The following is a 21,705-nucleotide window of genomic DNA, read 5'->3' on the forward strand; positions in this document are numbered from 1 at the left end:
ACACTCTCTCAAAGAAAAAGGTTTTGTTATGTGGTACCTTTTTTTTGGTGGAACCGGGAATTGAATTCAGGCCCTTGCACTTGCCAGGGAAGCTCTTATTCTATTGAGCCATCTCCCTGGTCTATGTGGTACCTTTTGGAATAGTGAGGCAAACAACTTCGTAGAAGTACTGAGTAAGCTTTTACAGATGGTCCTCCACAATTTTTTCACTGTTTGAATTTGCAAAATAGAATGTTTCTGTTACGAGAAAATGTGTCACTTTCAGTGCAGTATTCAATGAATTACAAGAGAGCCAACATTTTACAGTAAAGTGGGGTTTGTGTTAGAGTGTTTTGCCTACCTGTAGGCTATGTATGCATTCTCAGCATAAATTAAGCTAAGTTACAATGTTTGGCAGGTTAGGTATGTTAAGCACAGTTTTGGCTTAAAATATTTTTAGTTTATGATGGGATTATCAGAGTGTTGCTCAATTACAACTTGAGCATCTTTAGTTCCAGTTTTACATTGTCTGATGCACACTTACTCTTGTCTCCTTATAACTTAATTATGTGTTGACTTAAGTATAATAATACTTGGTGGAATGTATAGGTAGCACTGTTGATGAGATGTTGTGTGTTATTTTTCTAAATGTTAAATAAAAATTAAAATACTCACTAGTGACTATTTCCAGGATGAAGAGTGTGTACGCCTTGATAAAGAGAGATTGGCTGCTCGATTGGAGGGTCATAAAGAAGGGATCGTACAGACTGAACAGATTAGGTAAGGATTTCTTTAGCGGAAAATTTTTGGTTTATATATACATAAATGTCTATGGAAAATGAGTTACTAAAACATCATACACATTTACATTTACCTGTTTAATTTGTTACATGCTTTGGTTCCCTAATTCAAAGGAATGTAGTTGTCCTTTAGTATCTGTAAGGGATTAAGGTATAAATCCACAAATGTTCACATGCTTCATATAAAATGACTTGGTATTTGCATATAACCTATCTACATCCTCTTTTACATTAAATCGTTTCTGTATTTCTTACACTACAGTATAAATAGTGTGTAACAGTTATATTGCATTGTATGGAGAGTAATTAAAAAAAAATCTGTGTTCAATACAGACACATTTTTTCCCTCCAAGTATTTTTGATTGAATGTTGGTTCTAGTACAGGTCTCCTTTAGGACTAGGAGCTATGTGTGGGTATGTGCTGTGATAGGTGATATTGACAGCCATTATGCTTATTTTGCATTTTGGAAAGTCACCATTTTGATTATGTTGCCACATTTGTCTTTCTCTTCAGAAATGATTTCATAGTACAAGTCACTTAATTTTATCATGTAACCTCTTTTGCTTGATAGAGGTTAGCAAACGTTCTGGAATGTGCAACATATAGTTGGCTTTCTTTCCTTTGGCCCTGTATTTGTTCCTTCAACCAATCTCAGATTGAAAATGTTTAAAAGAAATTAGGTTTGTACTAAAGATGTACAAACTTTCGTTTCTTACCTTTATTCCTAAAAAATACAGTATAACAACTTAAACCAGTGTGTCGTGTTAAGTGTTGCTAAGCAGAGAAGGTTTAAAGTACATGGAATTACATGAACAGGTTATATTGCAAATACTATGCCATTTTAATTAAGGAACTTGAGCATTTGTGTGTTTTGGTGTCTTAAGGAGTCCTAGAAATAATCTCCTGCAGTGTTCAGGGACAGATAATCGATTTTGTGTGTGTGTGTGTGTGTGTGTGTGTGTGTGTAGTACCGGGAATCACATTCAGGACCTTGCACTTGCCAGGTAGGTGCTGCACCATTGAGCCACATCCCCAGCCCTGTATCAGTATTTTGACTTTGCTATTTCACTCTTTTGTGGGAGGTAATGAGGCCATAAATGACACATAAATTTGTGAGTATGACTGGATTTGTCTTGTGGTCCTAATTTTCTGGTCCCTGAGTTTTAATATAATTAAACTTATAATACTTTTGTTGGCATAGTGTGATCCATGTGAAAGTTCTTTATGCAAAGTGAAAACCTCATTCGTGTGTGTGTGTGTGTGTGTGTGTGTGTGTGTGGTGCTGGGGGCTGAACCTATGGCCTGTGTATGCTAGATAAGTTTCTTACCACTGAGCTATACCTCAGCCCTGATGTCAATTTTTTTTTTCCCCAATGTAGATTTTTAAAAACTATATTGAGATACAGTTGATGTAATACACTTTGCATATTTAAAGTGTACAAGTTGATAAATATTTACCTATGTTTATATATTTGAACTCAGTATCATGATAAATTAGCATTACCCCAAGATTTCTTAGATAGCTTTTTAATCTTTCATCTATTTTAGTATTTTTTTTTCTAGGCAACCAGTGATCTGTTATTACTGTAGGTGTTTTTTTTTTCAGAGTTGTATTTAAATGAAATTGTTAGTGTTGTGTGCATGTGGTTTCTTTTAGTATAATTGTTTTGAGATTCATTATGTTGTTGGATGTAACCACAGTGTGTTTACCTAGTCACATGTTAATAGACATTTTACTCGTTACCATTTTTTTGGTTATAGCTAAAATTGCTATGGACATTTTAGTACATGATTTTCCATGGGCATATGTCTTGTCTTGGATAAAACCTGAGAGGAATGATGGCATCTTATGGTAGTATAGACTTAACTTTTTAAGAAAGTGCTAAACTTTTTCGTAGTAGTTATACGATTTTATATTTCTGTTAGCAGTAAGTTTTTCGCATCTTTACTAGTACTTGGTATGATCAGGCTTTCTAAATTTAGCAATTCTGATTGTGTGGTCGTGTTTCATTGAGGTTTAATAGTGCAGTTACCTCATTAATGATGTTAAACATCTTTTCACAATTTGCCTGTCATTCTTTGTGAAGTAGCTTCAACTTTTTTTTTTTTTTTTGTCTTTTTGAGATAGGGTCTCATTTTTCAATTTGTAGCCTAGGCTGGTCTCAAACTTGTAATGATCCTCCGGCACAGAGATGCGCCACCACAGCCAGCTATCTTCAACTCTTTTCCTTTTTGAATATCTAAAGATTATGTATTCTGGATGTGTTTTTTGTTTTTTGAGACACGGTTCAGGCTCTCCTGCCTGTCTTTTTTTTTAGTGTATTTGGTATAGGGTCTCACTATGTAGATTGGACTCAGTGATCCTCCTGTTTTCAGTTTCTCAAGCGTTGGGATGGGATTACAGGTGCGCTCTACCATACCCAGTCTTCCTGCCTCAGTCTTTCCAGTGTTGAGATTGTAGGCACAAGCCACCATGCCCAGCACAATTTTTTTTTTTTTAAAGATCAGTATTTTGCAGGTATTTTTTTCTCTGTTTGTGGCATGTCTTTTTATTGAAGAGTAGAAGATTTTAATTTTTCTGAAGTATGATTTATTGTTAGGTTTTGTGAATTTTGCTTTTGTTGTCATATCTAGGAAATCTTTGTGTAAACAAGGATAACTAAGATTGTGTCCTATATTTTTTTCATAAGTCTTATGTTTTGGTTTTTATATTTGAGTCTGTGAGTCTGTGATCTACTTTCAGTTAATACTTTTTTTTGTATAAGTATGCATTATTAATCAGAGTTCACTTATTTCTTATGATAGAGGTTGAATGTTAGTTTTGTGCATATGAATAATTGTTTTGGCACCATTTGTTCTCCATGCAAATTCTTTGTACCTTTGTAAAATGTCAGTTTTCGTACATATGTGGGTTTGTTTCTTGATGTGTTTAGTCCTGTTCGTGTAGTCATGCTTCTGTCAATATTGCGCTATTTTAAATGTGTCTTTTTATGTCTTGATTATAGGAGGTTTTAGTTCTCCAACTTTGTTCTTCTGTTTGGAATGTATTTTGATATTTAGGTTCTTTGTAGTTTCATGTGAATTTTGGAATTTACTTGTTAGTTTCTGTAAGAAAGCTTACTTTTTTTTGGGGGGGGGTACTGGGGATTGAATTTAGGATCTTGTGCTTGTTAGGCAGGCACTGTGCTATCTCCCCGGCCCCAGGAAAGCTTCCTAGGACTTTGTCTTTTTAAAATTTTATTTTATTTTTTATTTTTTGTGGCCAGCTCAGCCTGCCCTGGGGGCATGGTATGGTGCAGCATCACGTGCTGGAGATCAAAATGAGGTCCCTGCACTTGTCTAAGCTTACTTAAGCAGGTGTTTTAGACTGCTGAGCTATCTTGCTAGCCCCAGGAAGGTTACTAAGACTTTGATTGGCATTGAATTAAATTTATAGATCAGTTTGGAGGGATCTGACATCTAATAATGAGTCCTTTCAATATTTCAAGATAATATTTCTCTGTTAATTAATGGGGAGATGTTTGGTCCTGTCCCTTCTCACAGCAGTGTCTTTAACTTCAGTGTACGGGTGTTAAATACTTTTTTGCTTGATTTTGGTATTTTTAAAAAAAATGTTAATTCCTGATTGTTGCTGGTATAGAGTTTTATGTGTGACTGTTTATCCTTAGACCATTAAGAACACAATGATTAGTTCTTCAGAATTTTTTGTGGCTTTTTTTGAACTTTGTACACATAAGACCTTGTTTTCTATGCTGAAGTAACATCTCTCCAACCTTGATGCCCTTCATTAGCATTTACTGGATAGATTCTCTGTTGAAGGATTAGAGAAGACATCAGGTTATTCTTATTCCTGATGTATGTATGTATATTTTTAAGGAAGGGTCTCAGGGTCTCACTACTAGATGGGACTTGTAGTGATCCCCCTGTTTACAGCCTCCCAAAAGCTGGGATTACAGGCGAGCACCACCACACCCAGTCTCAATTGCCTTGTCAGCCTGCAAGGGGGGGGGGCGTGGCACAACAGGCCTGGAGTTGGAACTCCTGGCCCCTGCATCTGCTTGCAAGCACTTTAATCTGCTGAGCTATTTGGCTGGCCCTCTTATTTCTGTTTTAAGGGAGTAACAGTCTATAATCACCAAGCTTAATAGTGGCTTAGACTTTTTAGCAAGTTGAGAAAAGTTCCTTTTTAGTTTGCTGATTTTACAAAAATATAATCAGAAATGAATATTGGATATTACTTTATTCCTTAAATGGTGAATTTTATTATTATTTTTTGTATTTGGTATAGGGTCTACAGGTTCTCACTGTGTAGATCAGACTTACAGTGATCTGCCTGTGTTAAGCCTCCCAAGAGCTAGGATTACAGGTGTGCCACCATGCCTAGTCTCAATTGCTATCACAGTGTGCCCTGGGGGTGGGGCCGGCATAGCATGCGGGGATCAAACCTGGGCTGCAGCACTCTGCCTAAGCAGGCACTTAAATGGTGAATTTTTGAAAGTTTATGTTCAGTAGGTAAATTTTGCTTCTTGTTTTATCAGTTCCGTATTGCTGCATAAAAATTAATTGAAAACATAGTGACTGAAAGAATGCACATCTATTATTTGAGAATTTCGGTGGGTTCAGGAGCTTTGGAATTGGCCCAGTTCTACAGGGTGTTCCGTTCTTTGCTTCACAGGCTCTGAAAAGCTTCAGTCAAGGGGTTCCCCAAGAATATGATTCCAGCTATGTTCTTAATTGGGGAAGGATCTGCCTCCGAGCTCACTGGTGTGTCATTTTTTCCCTTGTTTTCTTTCCTATGACATACATGATTTTTTTCTTCTGGCTACTTTTTCTGTTGCTTTTTTTTTTTTTTCTGGGGGTGGAATAAATCGGGGATTGAACCTAGGACCTTTGCACTGAGCTGCATCCCCAGCATTGTACTTTTTTTTTTTTTTTTAATTTGGAAGTAGGGTTTTGTTGAGTCCTGAAGTTGTCTAAGGTGGATCCTTCCTCCCTCTTAGCCTCTGGAGTTTCTGGGGTTATGAGTATGTGCCACCACTCTGGTTCTGTTACTTGTTTTGAGCCATTCGATTATGGAATGGCTTTGGGGAAGTTCTCAATTGTTTCTTGGTACTTTGAATTTCAAAGTAGAATTTTTTCCATTAGATTTAGAAAATGCTTCAAAATTTTTTTCCTGATTTCTTCTTTATGAGTGCTAGTTGTTCAAATTCCAAATGAAAGGTCACTTAGATTCCTTCTTTTTTTCCCTTGGATTTTTTTCTTTTTTATTATAAATATTAGCTCATGTTGATTGTAGAAAGTAAAGGCTTTCACTGTCATTTTCATAAATACATATGTTGAGCTTTAATCATATCTATACTTCCTTCTACCATTCCCTTCTCCTTCTAGGTGTCCTCTCTTGTCTTCTACTTTTAGGTCATCTTTTTCTTTTTTCTTTTCATTTTTGATATGTATGAGAGAACATGTATTGTCATTCTGTGTATGGCTAATTTTGTTTAACACAATGACTTGTGATTCCATCTATTTTCCTGCAAATGACATGATTTCATCTTCATGGCTAAATAATGCTCCGTTGTGTATGATGATGTACATTTCATCATACACTCATCTGTTGCTTGGCACCTAGGCTAATTCTATAACTGGGGTGTTTTGAGTAGTGCTACAATAAAACTGTAGATCTTTTGTAAGAATGTTTCATGCGTAGATAAGGTATAGCTGTAACTTATGGTAGTTCGATTTTTAGTTCTTTGAGGAGCTTCCATACTGTTTTCCATAGTGGCCATACTAGTTTATATTTCTACCAAAAGCATATAAAGGTATCTTTTCTTCCATATCCTCACCAGCATTTATTCCTTTTTTCTTTTGATGGAACCTGGGATTGAACTCAGGCCTTTGCGCCCTCACTAGCATTTAAAATTTTTTTTTAGATTGGGGTGAGATGGAATCTCAGTGCAGTTTTACCTTGCATTTCCTTGATGGCTAAAATTTTAAACATTTTTTCTTGTTTATACTGCTTCTTTTGAGATGTGTCTGTTCAGATCACTTGCCCATTAATTGCTTGGACTGTTTTATCTTTTAAAATTTTTTGAGTTCCTTATATATCCCAGACATTAATCCTCCGTCAGATGAATAATTGGCAAAGATTTTCTCTACTCTGTTCATTGTTTATGTTGCTGTGCAGAAACTTTAATTTGATGTAATCTCATTTGTCAATTGCTTTTATTTCTTAAGCTGTTAAGAGTTCTATTCAGTAAATTGTTGCCTTTGTGTATGGCTTGAAGTGTTCTTACATTTTTCTCTAGTATTTTTATGTTTCAGGTTTTACATTAAGGTCTTTGATCCTTACAAGATGAGAAGTAGGATTCTAATTTGAATCCTTTGTATTTGGCTATCCAGTTTTCCCAGCACCATCATGTTTTTACGAGGCTATCCCCTCCCTGTCCTACCAAGTTCAGGGAGGGTCTACAGGGTATTCAGGGTCTCACTACATAGATCGGACTTGTAGCAATCTGCCTGTTTACAGCCTCTAAAGAGCTGGGATCACAGGTGCCCGCCACCACCTGGTCTCAATTGCAGTCTCCACACCTGGTCTCAATTGCAGTCCCGTGCTCTGGGGGCGGAGCTGGCACAGCAGACCCAGGGATTGAACCCCTGGACTCTGCACCTGCTTGCAGGTGCTTTAATCCCCTGAGCTATTTGGTTGGCCCTTCCTTTTCTTTTTTGAGCCTTTTTCTCAGCCTCCCAGGTAGCTTGTATTATAGGCTGATATCACTATGTCCAGTTGGATGTGTACTTTTATGCCAATGCCATGCTGTTTTTGTACTTCAGGAATGTATTTTGAAACCAAATATTTTGATTATTGGTTTTGCTCAGAACTGCTTTGGCTGTTTGGAGTCTTTTGTGTTTATACGCCTTAGGATTGTTTTGGTCTGTGTAAAAAATGTGATTGGTATTTTGTTGGGGATTGCAGTGAATCTTTAAATTGCTTTTAGTAATATGGTCACTTTAAGAGTATTCTCCAAATCTTTGAGTATGGGAGGTCTTTCCATCTTTTTAGTGTGTTCAGTTTTTCTTCAGTGTTGTATAATTTTCATTATATAGGTGTTTTGCTTCCTTGCTTAGGTTATTGCTAGGTAATTTCTTTTGCTTTTAGGCTATTGTAATGGATTGTTTTTGTGATTTCTTTCTTAATGAGTTTATTACTGGTGTGTAGAGAAACATTTTTTAAAGTTTTTATTTTTTTGGTGATGGTACTAGGGATTGAACCTAGGGTTTCAGACTTGCTAGACAAAATTCTACTGTGATGTCAAGAGACATCACAGTAAAGCTATTGATTTTTTTTTACATGCTGATTTTGTATCCTACTGCTTTGCTGCAATTATCATTTGTAATTGTCTATTGGAAGAATTGTTAGAGTCTTTTGAGTATACAGTTATATTATTTGCAGATCACTTTCTTACTTGTATCTCTTTTAGTAGTTTCTCTTGCTTGGTTGCTCCAACTAATATTTCAAATTTTGTGTGCTACATTTTAGTAAAGGTGAAGAGAGAAGACACCTTTGTCTTGTTCCTGATTTTAGAGGAATTCTCTTTTTTTTTTTTTTTTTTTTTTTCCCTGCCATTCAGTCTGATACTGGCTTTGCATTTGTTGTATGTAGCCTTAGTTATGTAGAGATGTGATCCTTCTATACCTAGGTTCTTGAGGGCTTTTATGATGAAGGGATGTTGAATTTTTATCCAAGTCTTTCTCTGTATCTTTTGAGATGATCATGTGATATTTTTATTACTCGTTCTATTAATGTGCTGTTACATTTGTTGATTTGTGTATTGTATATTGAAACATCCTTGTATTCCTGTAATGAAACCAAGTTGATTGTGGTAGGTGATTAGTTATTTATTGTCAAAGTCTTGCTATACAGACCAGGGTGACCTTAAACTCACTTTGTAGCCCAGGTTGGCCTTGAACTCGTAGCAGACCACCTGTCTCAGCCTCCTAAGTGCTGGGAAGTGATCTTTTTAATGAGATACTAAATTCATGGTTTTTTTTTGAGGTTTTTTTTTTTTTGAATAATTTTATTGAGAAACAAATAGCAATGAGACAGTTTCAAAGCTGATCATTAGGACAGTTTCAATAATAAAGACATTGCACATTGTTGTCTCAGTGGTTATTCATTATACAAGATGCAGACATGACATCCTGTCCACAAACACTATTAGAACAAATCTTCTTAATCATTGAAAGATGCTGAATTCAAATTGTACATATTTTGTTGAAGATTTCTACATCTTTATTCACTAGGATATTGACTATAGTTGTCTTTATGTTTGTGCTTATTGAGTTTTATATGCATGCTTTGTAAAATGATTTTGGAAACATTTCCTTCCTACTATATGGGCTAAGTTTTAGGAATAGTAGTATTCTTTAAAGGTCTGTTAAATTTCAACAGTATTTTGGGAGATCTTTTTATTACTGTTTCAGTTTCTTTGCTTGTTATTGATCTGTTTGTTTTTTGTATCTTTCAATTTTAGTAGGTCATGATATTCTGAAATTGTTTCATGACTTCTAGATTTTCCAGCTTATTGGTATATGTTTTTTCAAAATATTCCCTAATGATCCTATGGATTTTTGTAGTATCTTTTGCAATATCCTCTATTTTTATTTATAATTTTACATATTTGCTTTTTTTTTTCCTTTTTGGTTTGACTAGGGGTTTGTCAGTTTATTTTTTGATTTAACTCAGATTCAGTGATAGTCTGTATTTCTGCCTCAATTTAGGGTCTCACTATTAGATTGGACTCGTAGTGATCCTCCTGTTTATAGCCTTGCCCAGTCTCAATTGCCTTCTGAGCATGCCCCAGAGGCAGTGGGGCTGGCATGGCAGGCCCGGGGATTGAATTCCTAACCCCGGACCCCTGTGCCTGCTTGCAGGCACTTTAATCCATTCAGCTATTTGGCTGGTCGTAACTCTCTTGATTTTAGATATGATTTCTTTTTGTTTCTCAAATGCCTTGGGATGCCTCATAGGTTGAGATTGCTCCGTTTTTCTAATGAAGAGAGAGCTATATATTGTCTTATGATTGCTTTTACTGTGTCTCTTAGTGTTTCTATTTTTAGTTTTAGAAATCCTACCCCCATGCATGCTGTTTCTTCAGTGAGCTGTTTATAAGTTCAATCTTCACATAGTTGTGTGATTTCTGTATTTCCCCTCCTGTTGCTTTCCAGATTCAATCCATTATGATCTCATGAAATCCAAGAAATTATTTCACATTTTTTGCTATTTGTTAACATTTGCTTTGTGGTCTAAAATAATGATGTTTTGAGAAAATTCCATGAGCTGATATATTTTACAGCTGTTGAGTTGAACATTGTGTAGTTGTCTGTTAAATCCATTTAATGTACAGTTTAATTTTGATGACTTAATTTTTTTTTGTCTAGATCACCTATTGAGGAGTGTGAGGTATTGGAGTTACCCATTCTTACTGTATTGGGCCTATTTCTTCTTTATATCTAGAACTGTTTGTTTCGTAAACTTGTGTGTGCCACTCTTTGGTACATATATATTTACAGTTGTATCTTCTTGGTAGATTGTTCTCTTCATCAGTATGTAGTGATTCTATCTATTCTTATTTTGGCCTGAAGTCTGTTTAGTCAGATATGAGTACAGCTCTACATACTTGCTTTTGGACTCTGTTTGCTTGGACTGACATAACCTCTACCCCCTGTGGTCATGTATCTTTGTCATTGAGGTGGTGAATTTATTGACTTTAATCCATTCAGTCTTTATCTTCTAGTTAGAGAAAAATTAATAATCACTTACATATAGAGTTAATATTCAAAGGTATATATACTCATTCCTGTCATTTTGTCCATCTTCCCCCGTTTGTTTTGGATAGTCTCTATTCCTTGTTCTCCTATTTACCTTATATATTATTGCTGTATTGAATTAATGAATCCTCATTTGCTTGTTCTAGTGAGATTCTTTCCTGTTTTGTGACTTTTTGTGGAGGTATCTCCTGTAATGCTGGTTTAAAAGTAATGAATTCCTTTAATTGATACTTATCTTGGAAGGTCTTTAATTCTCTTTTGACTGAAGGATGACTTTGCTGGCTATAGTAAAGTGACTTAGTGGGTCTCTTGCAGCTTTTTTGTTCATCTCCCTGATGGTTTCATTATAATATGAAATTGAAAAGGTTGTTTTCTGAAAATGTCGACTTAAGGCTTCAAATATCCTCTATAATAGATTTCCATGTCTTTCCTGGGATCTAAGAAAATTTTGTCTCTTATTTCACTCAGTAAGTTTTCTGTGCCTTTAGCCTATACATCTGCTCCTTCCTCTATACTGATTACTTGCTTTTTCTTTTAATGGTGTCTAATAAACTCTTATATCATATATTTTGACTGGTCGTTTCAGAGCAGGAAGGTTTATTCAGGTACTGCTATTATAGCTTGACTGGAAGTAAAACTACAGTGATTGAAACTCTGATGCAAGCTTTATTATAATTTAGATAAGTATTTTAATTTATCTAAAGATGTGCTGTATGCTTTAAATTTTAAAATAGTGTTGTGCAGTATTAAGCGAAGTGAGTTACATGCCAGAGAAATATTTTCCCTAAACTATGTTTATATCTACTCTAAATAAAATTACTATATTATATAGTATTACTATACTTAAATCAGCAGGAATTTTCATCCTTTTTCCAGATTTTATGTAAGCGTATTTCAAGATTTTCATCTTGTGACTAAAGTAATATTTTTGTCTACAGTAACTAAGGTACCTAACTACTTTTAAATTCTTTGTCTCTTTACATTATTAAAAAAAAAAACTGCTTAAGATTACCATTTTATGAAGACTGGACTTTCAGTGTTAAAACTCTATAGTTTCGAAAGGATAGTCTCTCTTTTCTGATTTGTCTGTTAAAAAATCAAAGCAATGATAAGCAAAATAGCAAAAGCTGGTTTTGTCTTTTAGAGACTGAAAATAGATGTATGTGTTGCATATAGAATTGTTTTACTTATAAAGTATATTGTGTTTTATGGCATGTTAGGTTTGAAACCTTGAAATAAATTTAAATGCAAGATTTCAACTTAAGATATGTTATTTTGTCCCCTTATTAGGTGACCTCTTTCTATATAATTTCTGTAGATGATAGAGATTAGCTAATGAAATTTTAAAAAACATCCATAGTAATGATTCCAGTTCTTTTCAGGGGAAGAGATGAAAAATATGTAAAAAAAATTTTGCATTCATTCTTCTAAGAAATTTCCATACATATTGTTATATCTATATGAGCCTTTGTCTGTATAATTTTATGATTACAAAATATTAAGTCTGTCAGTGTCAATGTTAAGAAAACCTTAAATAGTGCCACCAGAAGCCTGCAGATGTAAAATATATGATGTGCCAAAGGATTGTTTGCTGTAAAAATTTTAAAAATTAATTGCTTTTCAGGTCTTTGTCTGAAGCTATGTCAGTGGAAAAAATTGCTGCAATCAAAGCCAAAATTATGGCTAAGAAAAGATCTACTATCAAAACTGATTTAGATGATGATATAACTGCCCTGAAACAGAGAAGTTTTGTAGATGCAGAGGTGGATGTGACCCGAGACATTGTGAGCAGAGAGAGAGTGTGGAGGACACGAACAACTATCTTACAGAGCACAGGAAAGGTAATGACAATGTTTTCTCATTCGTAGAACATGTTTGTGTCATCTGTGTTTAGTTGTGAATTGACTGTAGTTTTAGGTTTTATCTCTTTGTTTTTTAGGTTTTATCTCCTTGAAAGAGCAGAATAATATAGATTTTCCAAGTTTACTATTCTATTTATAGATTTGGTTATTGGTCACTAAAGAAGCTGATCAGCACAATCTGAATAAAAGTGTAGGCTCTTTACACATCTTTTCGAAATCAAAGTGACTGAGTTTTCTTGTTGAATCATACTTTTGTGTAAACTTGATGAATAGGAAATATTGATGGCAAGCTCTCTAGTCATCAGCTAATACATTTTTCCCTAAAGCATAGAGAAATTATAAAAATCAGCAAACATTGGGTACGTTTTTGTCCATTATATTTTGTTATGTGAATGTAGGATTTTTGTGTTCTTCATTACTGGAGATTTTTTGTTTTGTTTTTGCACCATGATTATGCGTCTTTTCTCCCTCAGTTGCCCTGCTCTTCTTTTTTCCTTTCCTCTTCCACTGACCTCCTTTTTCTCTTTCCATTTGTTCCTTTTCACTGTTAAAAATAATGTATTGAAAACGTCTTTATAGCTGGGCACAAGGGTACAGTCCTTTAATCGTGGTTACTCAGGAGGCAAAGGCTTGTGGATTGTAAATTTGAAGCCAGTTTCAAAATAAGAAGTAAGGGCCGGGGAGATAGCTCAGTAGAATGTTTGCCTGGCAAGTTCAGGGTCCTGAGTTCAATACCCAGTACTGCAAAAACGAACAAACAAAAAACAAAAATAAGAAATAAATAGGGCTGGAGATGCAGTTTAACTGTAGAGAGCTCCTGTGGGTTGGTATCCAGTACTGGAGCAGCAGCAGCAAGAAGTCTTTCCGTGTATATCTTTCTGAATTTATGTTTACACAAAGGATTAATTCTTAGGAACAAATTGTTAGTGAAAGGAGGTATACACTTTAAATTTTTAGAGCTTAACCATCCAGTAGAAAAGTATAAAAACGAGGTATAAATATGTTGAGCTGTAAAAGACTCAAGTCAACAACTTCTGGCATTGCCAGTCCTGCAGATAACCCACTGCTATTATGGTCTGCTGGACTAGTTTGGATTATTTTGCTGAATTCACGCACCTACAATATTTGAATGGTAATGGAATACCCATCTCTGACAAAACTGAACAAAAAGGGGATATAAACGAAGGACCATTTTGTAGTGAAATACTTATCTATGTATCTGTATATACAAAATAGGATAGATATATAGCTTTCTCTTAACTCAATGAGGACAAAGATTTGTAGTAATAGTGTTTAGACAGGATATCATGCCTGCATCTTGTACTATGAATACTACGAAACAACAATATGCAATGCATTAATTACTGTAACTGTCCTAACTTGTTTTGAAACTGTCCCATTGCTATTTGTTTCTCAATAAAATTAATAAAAATAAGAATAGAAGTTTGATGCTTTATGGCTTACTGTCTTATAAATATCTGAAAAATGTGCATCAATTTTGTTTTGTTTTGTTTACAGTTTCAGGGATTGAGCCAGTGTCTCACAAATGCTAGACAAATGGTTTCCCACTGAGGTAGCTCTCCAGTCCTCAATTCTATTTCATGTACCCATTTTCACATGTGTTGTGACCTCCCACGCTCCAGTATTCTCTTGTTAATTGTTCATTTATAAATGTTTGCTAATGATATGGTGCAAATGATTGAAAAAGTATAGAGGGGGCTGGGGAGATAGCTCAGTAGAATAAGCGCTTCCTTGGCAAGCACAAGGGCCTGAGTTCAATCCCCGGTTTCAAAAAAAAAAACCAAAACACGAAAAAGTGTATATTATTGGTAACACTGACTTTAACATTTTTTGAAGTAGGTTGATTTTCATTGTAAAATTCTTGATTTTTTTTTTTTTTTTTTGTTACTGGGGATTGAACTCAGGCTCCTGTGCTTGCCAGGTAAGCGCTTATTCTACGGAGCCATCTCCTCGTCCCCAAATTCTTGAATTTTAACTGTAAATTTATTGTGCCACTCAGAAATAAAGCAACTAGGAAAAAAATGTGTAAAGAACAGAATTATTTCTACTCCTTTTGACTTGTTTCAAAAGTACTTTTTTCCCCATCCAATTTTATTTTACTTTGTTTTATTTTTGTATCAAGAATCAAACTCAGGGCCTTGTGCTTACCGGGCAGGTTCTTATACGGCTGAGCAATATCCCTGGCCTTCCATCCCCATTTTAATTCTTACTGATACTATTAATCTTAGCTCCCATTGTGATATATAATGCTTACATTACTGTTGCTGTACATGGCATACCTTTATTTTTATTTCCCCTCTCCCTCCTTTGACCACCCTACACTCTTGTTTCCTTGGTCCTCTTCCCTTTTGCAAGAGATTATCCCCTTTTTGTTTTCTGTCCATCTTTTGATATTGTTTTTTACTTGGCCTTGCACAGATGAGAGATATCATGTAGTATTTCAGTTTATATGTCTAGTTTAACAAACTACTTTTAAGGTTCATTTGCCAGAGCTAAGAATTATAGAGAAATCTGAAAATAACTGAATTTCTGTTTTCAATTTTTCTTATTTATAATAGTGTTCAGTTATACTCATTTCATTGTCTAATATGGCTAATACTTGAATAATATTATGACTTATTATAATTATTGAAAACTTTAAACTCATACAGAAACAATATATTGTGTGCTTCCTTATTTTTACATTTTCAAATAACAGATGAACAACTTTCTTTGAGCTCTAGGTGGCAGAATTGTATCATAATTTAAACATTTAAACATTCTAATTTAATTTAATATTGGCATCATTTATTTTTAAAAATATGTTAATGATTTAAGAATTGTTTGATAAATATATTTGCCTGTACTAGTACTAGCATTTTTAAAAATCATAAATATCTTGATCGATAATCTAATTACTGTTTTCACTTGCCAAGTTGCAAAAATACACTTAGGCACTTAAAGTCATAGAGACCTTTAGATAGACAGTCATAATTATCAGTTATCAAAAAAAATTATCAGTTATGAGGAATTTCTTGTTTTCTGAGTTTTGGGGAAAAGATCAAAGCTTCCATGAGAAATAGATATTGCAGATACCTCAGGTAAAGCAACCTGATTTTATAATTTCATTTTAAAACTTCTATAAATTGATATGAGTCTTACTCTAGGTAATTTATTTTGAAATGTACATGGTTCACAGTTCTGGAGGTAGGGAATTCAGGTGAGGGGACTGCATCTGGTGAGGGCCTATTACTGCATTGTAACATGGCAGAAGGTATCACATGGGAAATAGACTGAGGGAGTGACAGAAAAAGATAAAGAAAAGGAAAGAACTAGAAGAGAGGGGTAGGTTTTTTGTCGGGAATCTACTTCAATAAGTAGTTCATTTAGTTTTCACTTAATATAACTGAGAGATTACTTATTGCGGCTCCAACCTCTCAGCGCTGTTGCATTGAGGATTACATTTTCAACATACAGATTTCGGTAGAAAGATGATAATATTCACATGTAATTCTCCTGCACAAAAGTAACTGGCAATAACATTGGATTGATTCTTCTAGTTTGTGTCTTTCAATAACTTACCGTATTATTTTTGAAGTGCTGAGATTTGATTTTCATCTATTTTTCTAGTAGGACTAAGACTTTTATTTGTAGTTTTTTACTGCATTGACCTTTTATAATGATTGTTAAAAGCGCAATGGTTGGCATCGTGGTAGTGGCTCCAGACTTCACTAGGAGGCATTGCATACTTCATCTAACATAATACCCTTGGTAAAGTTTTAAACTTAATAAATATTAGGGCTGGTGAGCTTGTTCAGTGGACTAAGTACCTGCTTAGGCAAGCACCAGGGACCTGTGTTCCATCTCTAGTACCACATGCTGCACAGCCCCGCCCCTGGGTGTGCTGAGCCGGCGACTAAGACCAGGCTGTAATCCCAGTGCTGGGGAGGCTGAATACAGGAGGATCACTATGAGTCAGAGCTGCTCAGTGAGACCCTATACCAAATACATAAATAAATAAATATTGACCCTTTGAGTTTTCTTTGGGGAGAGACAGACAGACAGACAGACAGACAGACAGAGAGAGAGAGAGAGAGAGAGAGAGAGAAATGGAATTGGAATATATAAAGCAGTTCTACTTATCAAAATGTGGTTTCATGAAAAGCACTTACGTTATTGTTTGAGTTGTCAGCTGAATCAGCTGCTTTTGCACAGAAATGCAGTTTTTATTTTGAATAACTTTTTAATCAGACTCGAGTACTTGCCAATTTTTCAAAAATGATGGAAATCTGTTCCTTCAAAGAAAGCAGCTGAGACTATTTTACCTGAGGGAAAATAGGAGCTTTTATGAGATGAAATTTGACAAATTCTTTATGCACCTGTGACCTAACCCCTTTTTTATTTTTATTTTTATTTTTTCCTATATTTTAGTGAAGGGCCTACAGGATGTTCAGGGTCTCGCTACTAGAATGGACTCATAGTGATCTGCCTGTTTACAGCTTCCCAAGAGCAGGGATTATAGGTGCATGCCACCATGCACAGTCTCAGCCTGCCCCGGGGGTGGGGCTGGCAACGCAGGCCCAGGGATCAAACCCCCGGCCCCTGCGCCTTCTTGCAGGTGCTTTAATACTGCAGGTGAGCTATTTTTCTTAAAAATTTCTGAGGAGCTACCTTTGATGTTAATGGATATATATTAATAAATGTAAAAGGAACTCTATTAAGAAACATAAGGGCTGACCTAATAGCTCAGCGGACTAAAGTGTTTGCTTAGGCAGAGTGCAGCGGTTGGGGTTCAATCTCTGGTGTGCAGTGCTGGCCCTGCCTGTGGGGCGTGCTGAGATGGCAGTTGAGACTGGGCATGGTGGTGCACACCTGTAATCCCAGTATTGGGAGGCTGAAAACAGAATCACTATGAATCTGATCTACGTAGTGAGACCCTATAGGCCCTTGTAGTCCTTGTAGACCCTGTCCTTAGTACAGAAAGAAAGAGAAAAAAAAAAGAAAGAAACATAATTTGGTAATATTCTATAATGCCTTATATTAGTATTTGAAAAATGTGTAATGTGTTGATTTATATTTTCCAAATACTGATGTATGAGTTAAAAAAATCTATTTAAGATACAAAATAGGCTATTGTGTTTAATGTAATTATATAAACAGTTTATGAATGTTTTGCCACATTCACTAACTTTTAAGAAACTATCATGTTTTGTTTTAATATGCTATTGAAAATCCACAATTATTTGGAAAGCTACTACAATACTTTTTCCCCTTTTAACTGTAAATTCAATTGTCCTTTTATTTCGTTTGAGACAGGTTCTTAATTGCAGTTCAGGCTGGCCTTAAATTCACATTGTAGCCCCAGTTGGCTTCAAACTCAGCGGTCCTCTAGCCTTACCCTTCTGAGTGCTAGGGTTACAGGCATGTGTCATCACATGCAGCTTAAATTCTGTATATTCTGTGATCAAACAAGATAGTATAACAGTTATTGAATGTAGACACTGAAATAAAAATACATCCAATCTCTGTTAAGCCTGCAACTAGAGGTCTGTAAAAATTTTAGTGTCATTTTAATTTAATTTTATTGAGAAACAAATACTAGTGAGACAGTTTCAAAACTGATTACTAGGACAGTTTCAGTAATTAGAAAGATTTTTTTAAAAAATTTGTTTGGCTGGTGAGGATTCCTTCAGGGCAGGGCTGGTTTGGCTGGAGGATGAGGGGATTGAACCACAGCATTCCTGAGCCTGACTGCTTTGTTTCAGCAGGCAAACACCTGAGCAAATGGGCAGGCCCAGCCCCCACCCCCTTTTTTTTGCGGTACCAGGGATTGAACTCAGTACCCTGCGCTTGCCAGGCAGGCGCTTATTCTACTGAGCTAGCTCCCCATCCCTAAAGTGTCATTCTTGTAACTACTGCTTTTTACATTTTTAAAAATAATTTTCACAAAACATACTGTTTAGTTTATGTGGAAGCATATTTTGCTAATATTTACTTATTTATATATTTGGTGCAGTATAATCTTATCTTAAAGAGAAATATTTAGAACAAGATAATAGGAGGTAACAATGGTTGATACATTGCATATTGTAATCTTCAAATTAATTATTTAAAGTACAAGATATTGACATTTGATTGGCCAAACAGTATTACAAACCCTTTTTTCAACGAATTAAGGGAAATGAGTTGTATAACTGTTTTAACTATCTTTTTAATGTATGCATATATATATTTTCTTTTTGCTTTTCCTTCTTTTCTCCATTCTTCCACCCCAGTGTCTCTTTCATTTTGAAGTTTCTTCCTATTTTACAGTATCCGTTGTACATTTTGGATCTTGTTTACTCTTTAAACTTCTCACACTAGACAATACCATGTTTAAACATGAATCTGATTTATTTTACTTATGAATATGGTCTCGAGTTGTATCCATTTCCTTATAAAAGTCTCCAGTTGATACTTCTTTATGGCTGAGTTGTACCCTACTGTATAAAAAGACCACATCTTTTTTATCCATTCCTTGGTTGATGTGTTGTTGCTTCCAAGATTTAACTATTAAAAATTGTGCTGCTACAAATGTGGGTGCACATATATCAGTATGGTATGATGTTTTTAATTCTTCTGGGAATGGGAATAGTTGGGTCAAATGGGAGCATGAATCCTAGATTTTGAGAAATCTCCACACTGATGTTTGCAGTGGTTGCACCGGTCTACATTTTCACTAACAGTGGGGGTTTCCTTTCCCTCCACAATCCCCTTCAGCATTTGTTATTGGTTGAATATTTGCCAATAGCTACTCTTTCCAGGGTGAGATGCAGTCTTACTGTTGCTTTAATTTGGTCTCAAATGACTAGCAATGTTGAACTTTTTTTCATATATTAATATACTGTTTGTATATCTTCATCTGGGAAGTGTGTATTCATGTTAATGCCCCTTTTTGGATTGGATCTTTGAATTTTGGGACCTGTTTTTTTTTTCAGTTATTAACATGTTCAAAATAGAAGTCCTGTATCTGAGGAACAGGTGGCTAAATTGTTTTCCCACCAATGGTTTTTCATTCTCTTGGTGATTTCATTTGATATGCCTTAAAAGGATGAGATCCCAGTTGTTGATATTTTGAAGTAATTCCTGTGCAGTTCAGTTTTTGTTCATGAACTCTCTGCTACACTCGGGTCTTTAAGATTTTTACCTATTTTCTCTTCCAGTAGATTTAATGTTTTTGTCTTAATACGTAGATCTTTGATCCAGTTTGACTAGTGTATGATGTTAGCCGTGGATCTGGTTTTAGCCTTTGGCATGAAGAAAGCCTGTTTTAACAGCACCATTTATTAAAGAGACTATCTTTTTTTCCAGTGAACCTATTTGGCCTCTTTGTCAAAGATAAGGTGGCTGACTGAGTTTATAGTTGTGTCTGCATCCTGTAATCTGTTCTGTTGATCCTCAGATGTGTGGGTTTTGTTTTTTTGCTTTTGTGTTTTGCCAGTATCATGCTGATTTTATCACAGTAACTTTGTACCATAATTTAAAGTCTGGGATTGTGGTACCCCTGGCCTTTCCTTTGTTGTTCAGCATTGCCTTTGCTATTCTAGATCTCTTCTGTTTCCAAATGAATTTTAAGAATGTTTTCTCTACATCTGTGACTTACTGCCAGTGGTATTGTGATTGGGATTGCATTAAATCTGGGAGTATGGCCATTTTCACAATGTTGGTTTGTCCTCGTCATGAACAAGAGATATCTTACTATTTTCTCATACCCCCTTCAGTCTCCTTTTTCAGAGTTGGTATTTTCAATGTATAGATCTTTTACTTTATTCGTTAGATTCCTAAGTATTTCATTTTTAGGATGCTATTGTCAAGGGTGTGGTATCCCTGATTTTTCATTGAGTTTCTTATTTGTGTACAGGAATGCTATTTAATTTTGAGTGTTGACTTTGTATCCAGCTGCACACTGATTTGATTCTAAACTCTTAAATGTCTTGATGGAGTTTCTGGGGTCTTCATTGTAGAGTATCATGTCATCTATGAATAATGATAATTTCACTTCTCCTTTCCAATCATTATTCCTTTTATTTTTCTCTCTTGTCTAATTGCTCTGGCTAATGTTTCCAGAACTATGTTGAACAGGAGTGGTGACAGTGGGCATCCTTGTCTTGTTCCTGATTTTAAACTGAAGGCTTTTAATTTTTGTCTGTTCAGTATAATATTGGCTATTGATTTGTCATAGATGGCCTTTATCAGGTTGAAGTACAGACCATCTGTTCCAATTTTCTGTAGAGTTTTTATCATGAATGAGTGTTGGACTTTATCAAAAGCTGTTTCCACATGTGTCATGATGATCATGTGATTTTTGTGTTTGTGTTGATATATATTACATTTAATAATTTGCATATGTTGAACCATTCCTGCATTCCTGGGATGAGTCTGATTTAGTCATGGTGTATATAATCCTCTTGATGATTTGTTGCATTGTTTGCCAGTATTTTATTGAATATTTTTGCATCTATGTTCATTTGAAAGATTGGCCTGTAGTTTTCTTTTTTGGTTAAATCTTTCTTTGTTTTTTGTATGAACGCAGGAGTGATTTAGGGAGGATTGCTTCCTTTTCAATTTCATTGAAGAATGTGAGGCTTATTGGTATTAAATCGTCTCTGAATTTCTTTTTTTATGAATTTATGACAGGGTCTACGTGGTCTCACTACATAGTTCGGACTTGTAGTGATTCTCCTGTTTTCAGCCTCCCAAGCGCTGGGATTACAGGTGTGCATTACCATACCCAGTGTCAATCACCGTCTCAGGGTGCCCTGAGGTTAGGGCCAGCATGGCAGGCCCGGAGATTGAAACCCTTGCCCCTGGGTCTGCCTAAGCAGGCACTTTAATCCGCTGAGCTATCTGGCTGGCCCCATCTGTAAATTTCTTGTAGACTTCAGCAGTGAACAGGATCTGGGCTTTTCTTTATTGGTAAGTTTTAAGTTATGTCTTCAATTTCATTAACTGATACTGGATTATTGAGAATTTCTATATCATCTTGACTAATTCATGCTTTTCTAGGAATCTGTTCATTTCTTCTGCTTTCCAACCTATGTGAGTAAATATTTTGTAGGTTTGATTCCTAACTGCATGATTTTGAGTTCTTTTTCTTTTTCTTTTCCTTTTTTTTTTTTAAATTTTTTTATTATTTATTTATTTATTTACAAAATCTCAAAACAAGATTTTAGGAGAGTAACAATGGTTAGTACATTGT

The sequence above is a fragment of the Octodon degus genome, unplaced genomic scaffold (genome assembly GCF_000260255.1).
Source record: "Octodon degus isolate 3935 unplaced genomic scaffold, OctDeg1.0 scaffold00009, whole genome shotgun sequence".
Taxonomy (NCBI): domain Eukaryota; kingdom Metazoa; phylum Chordata; class Mammalia; order Rodentia; family Octodontidae; genus Octodon; species Octodon degus.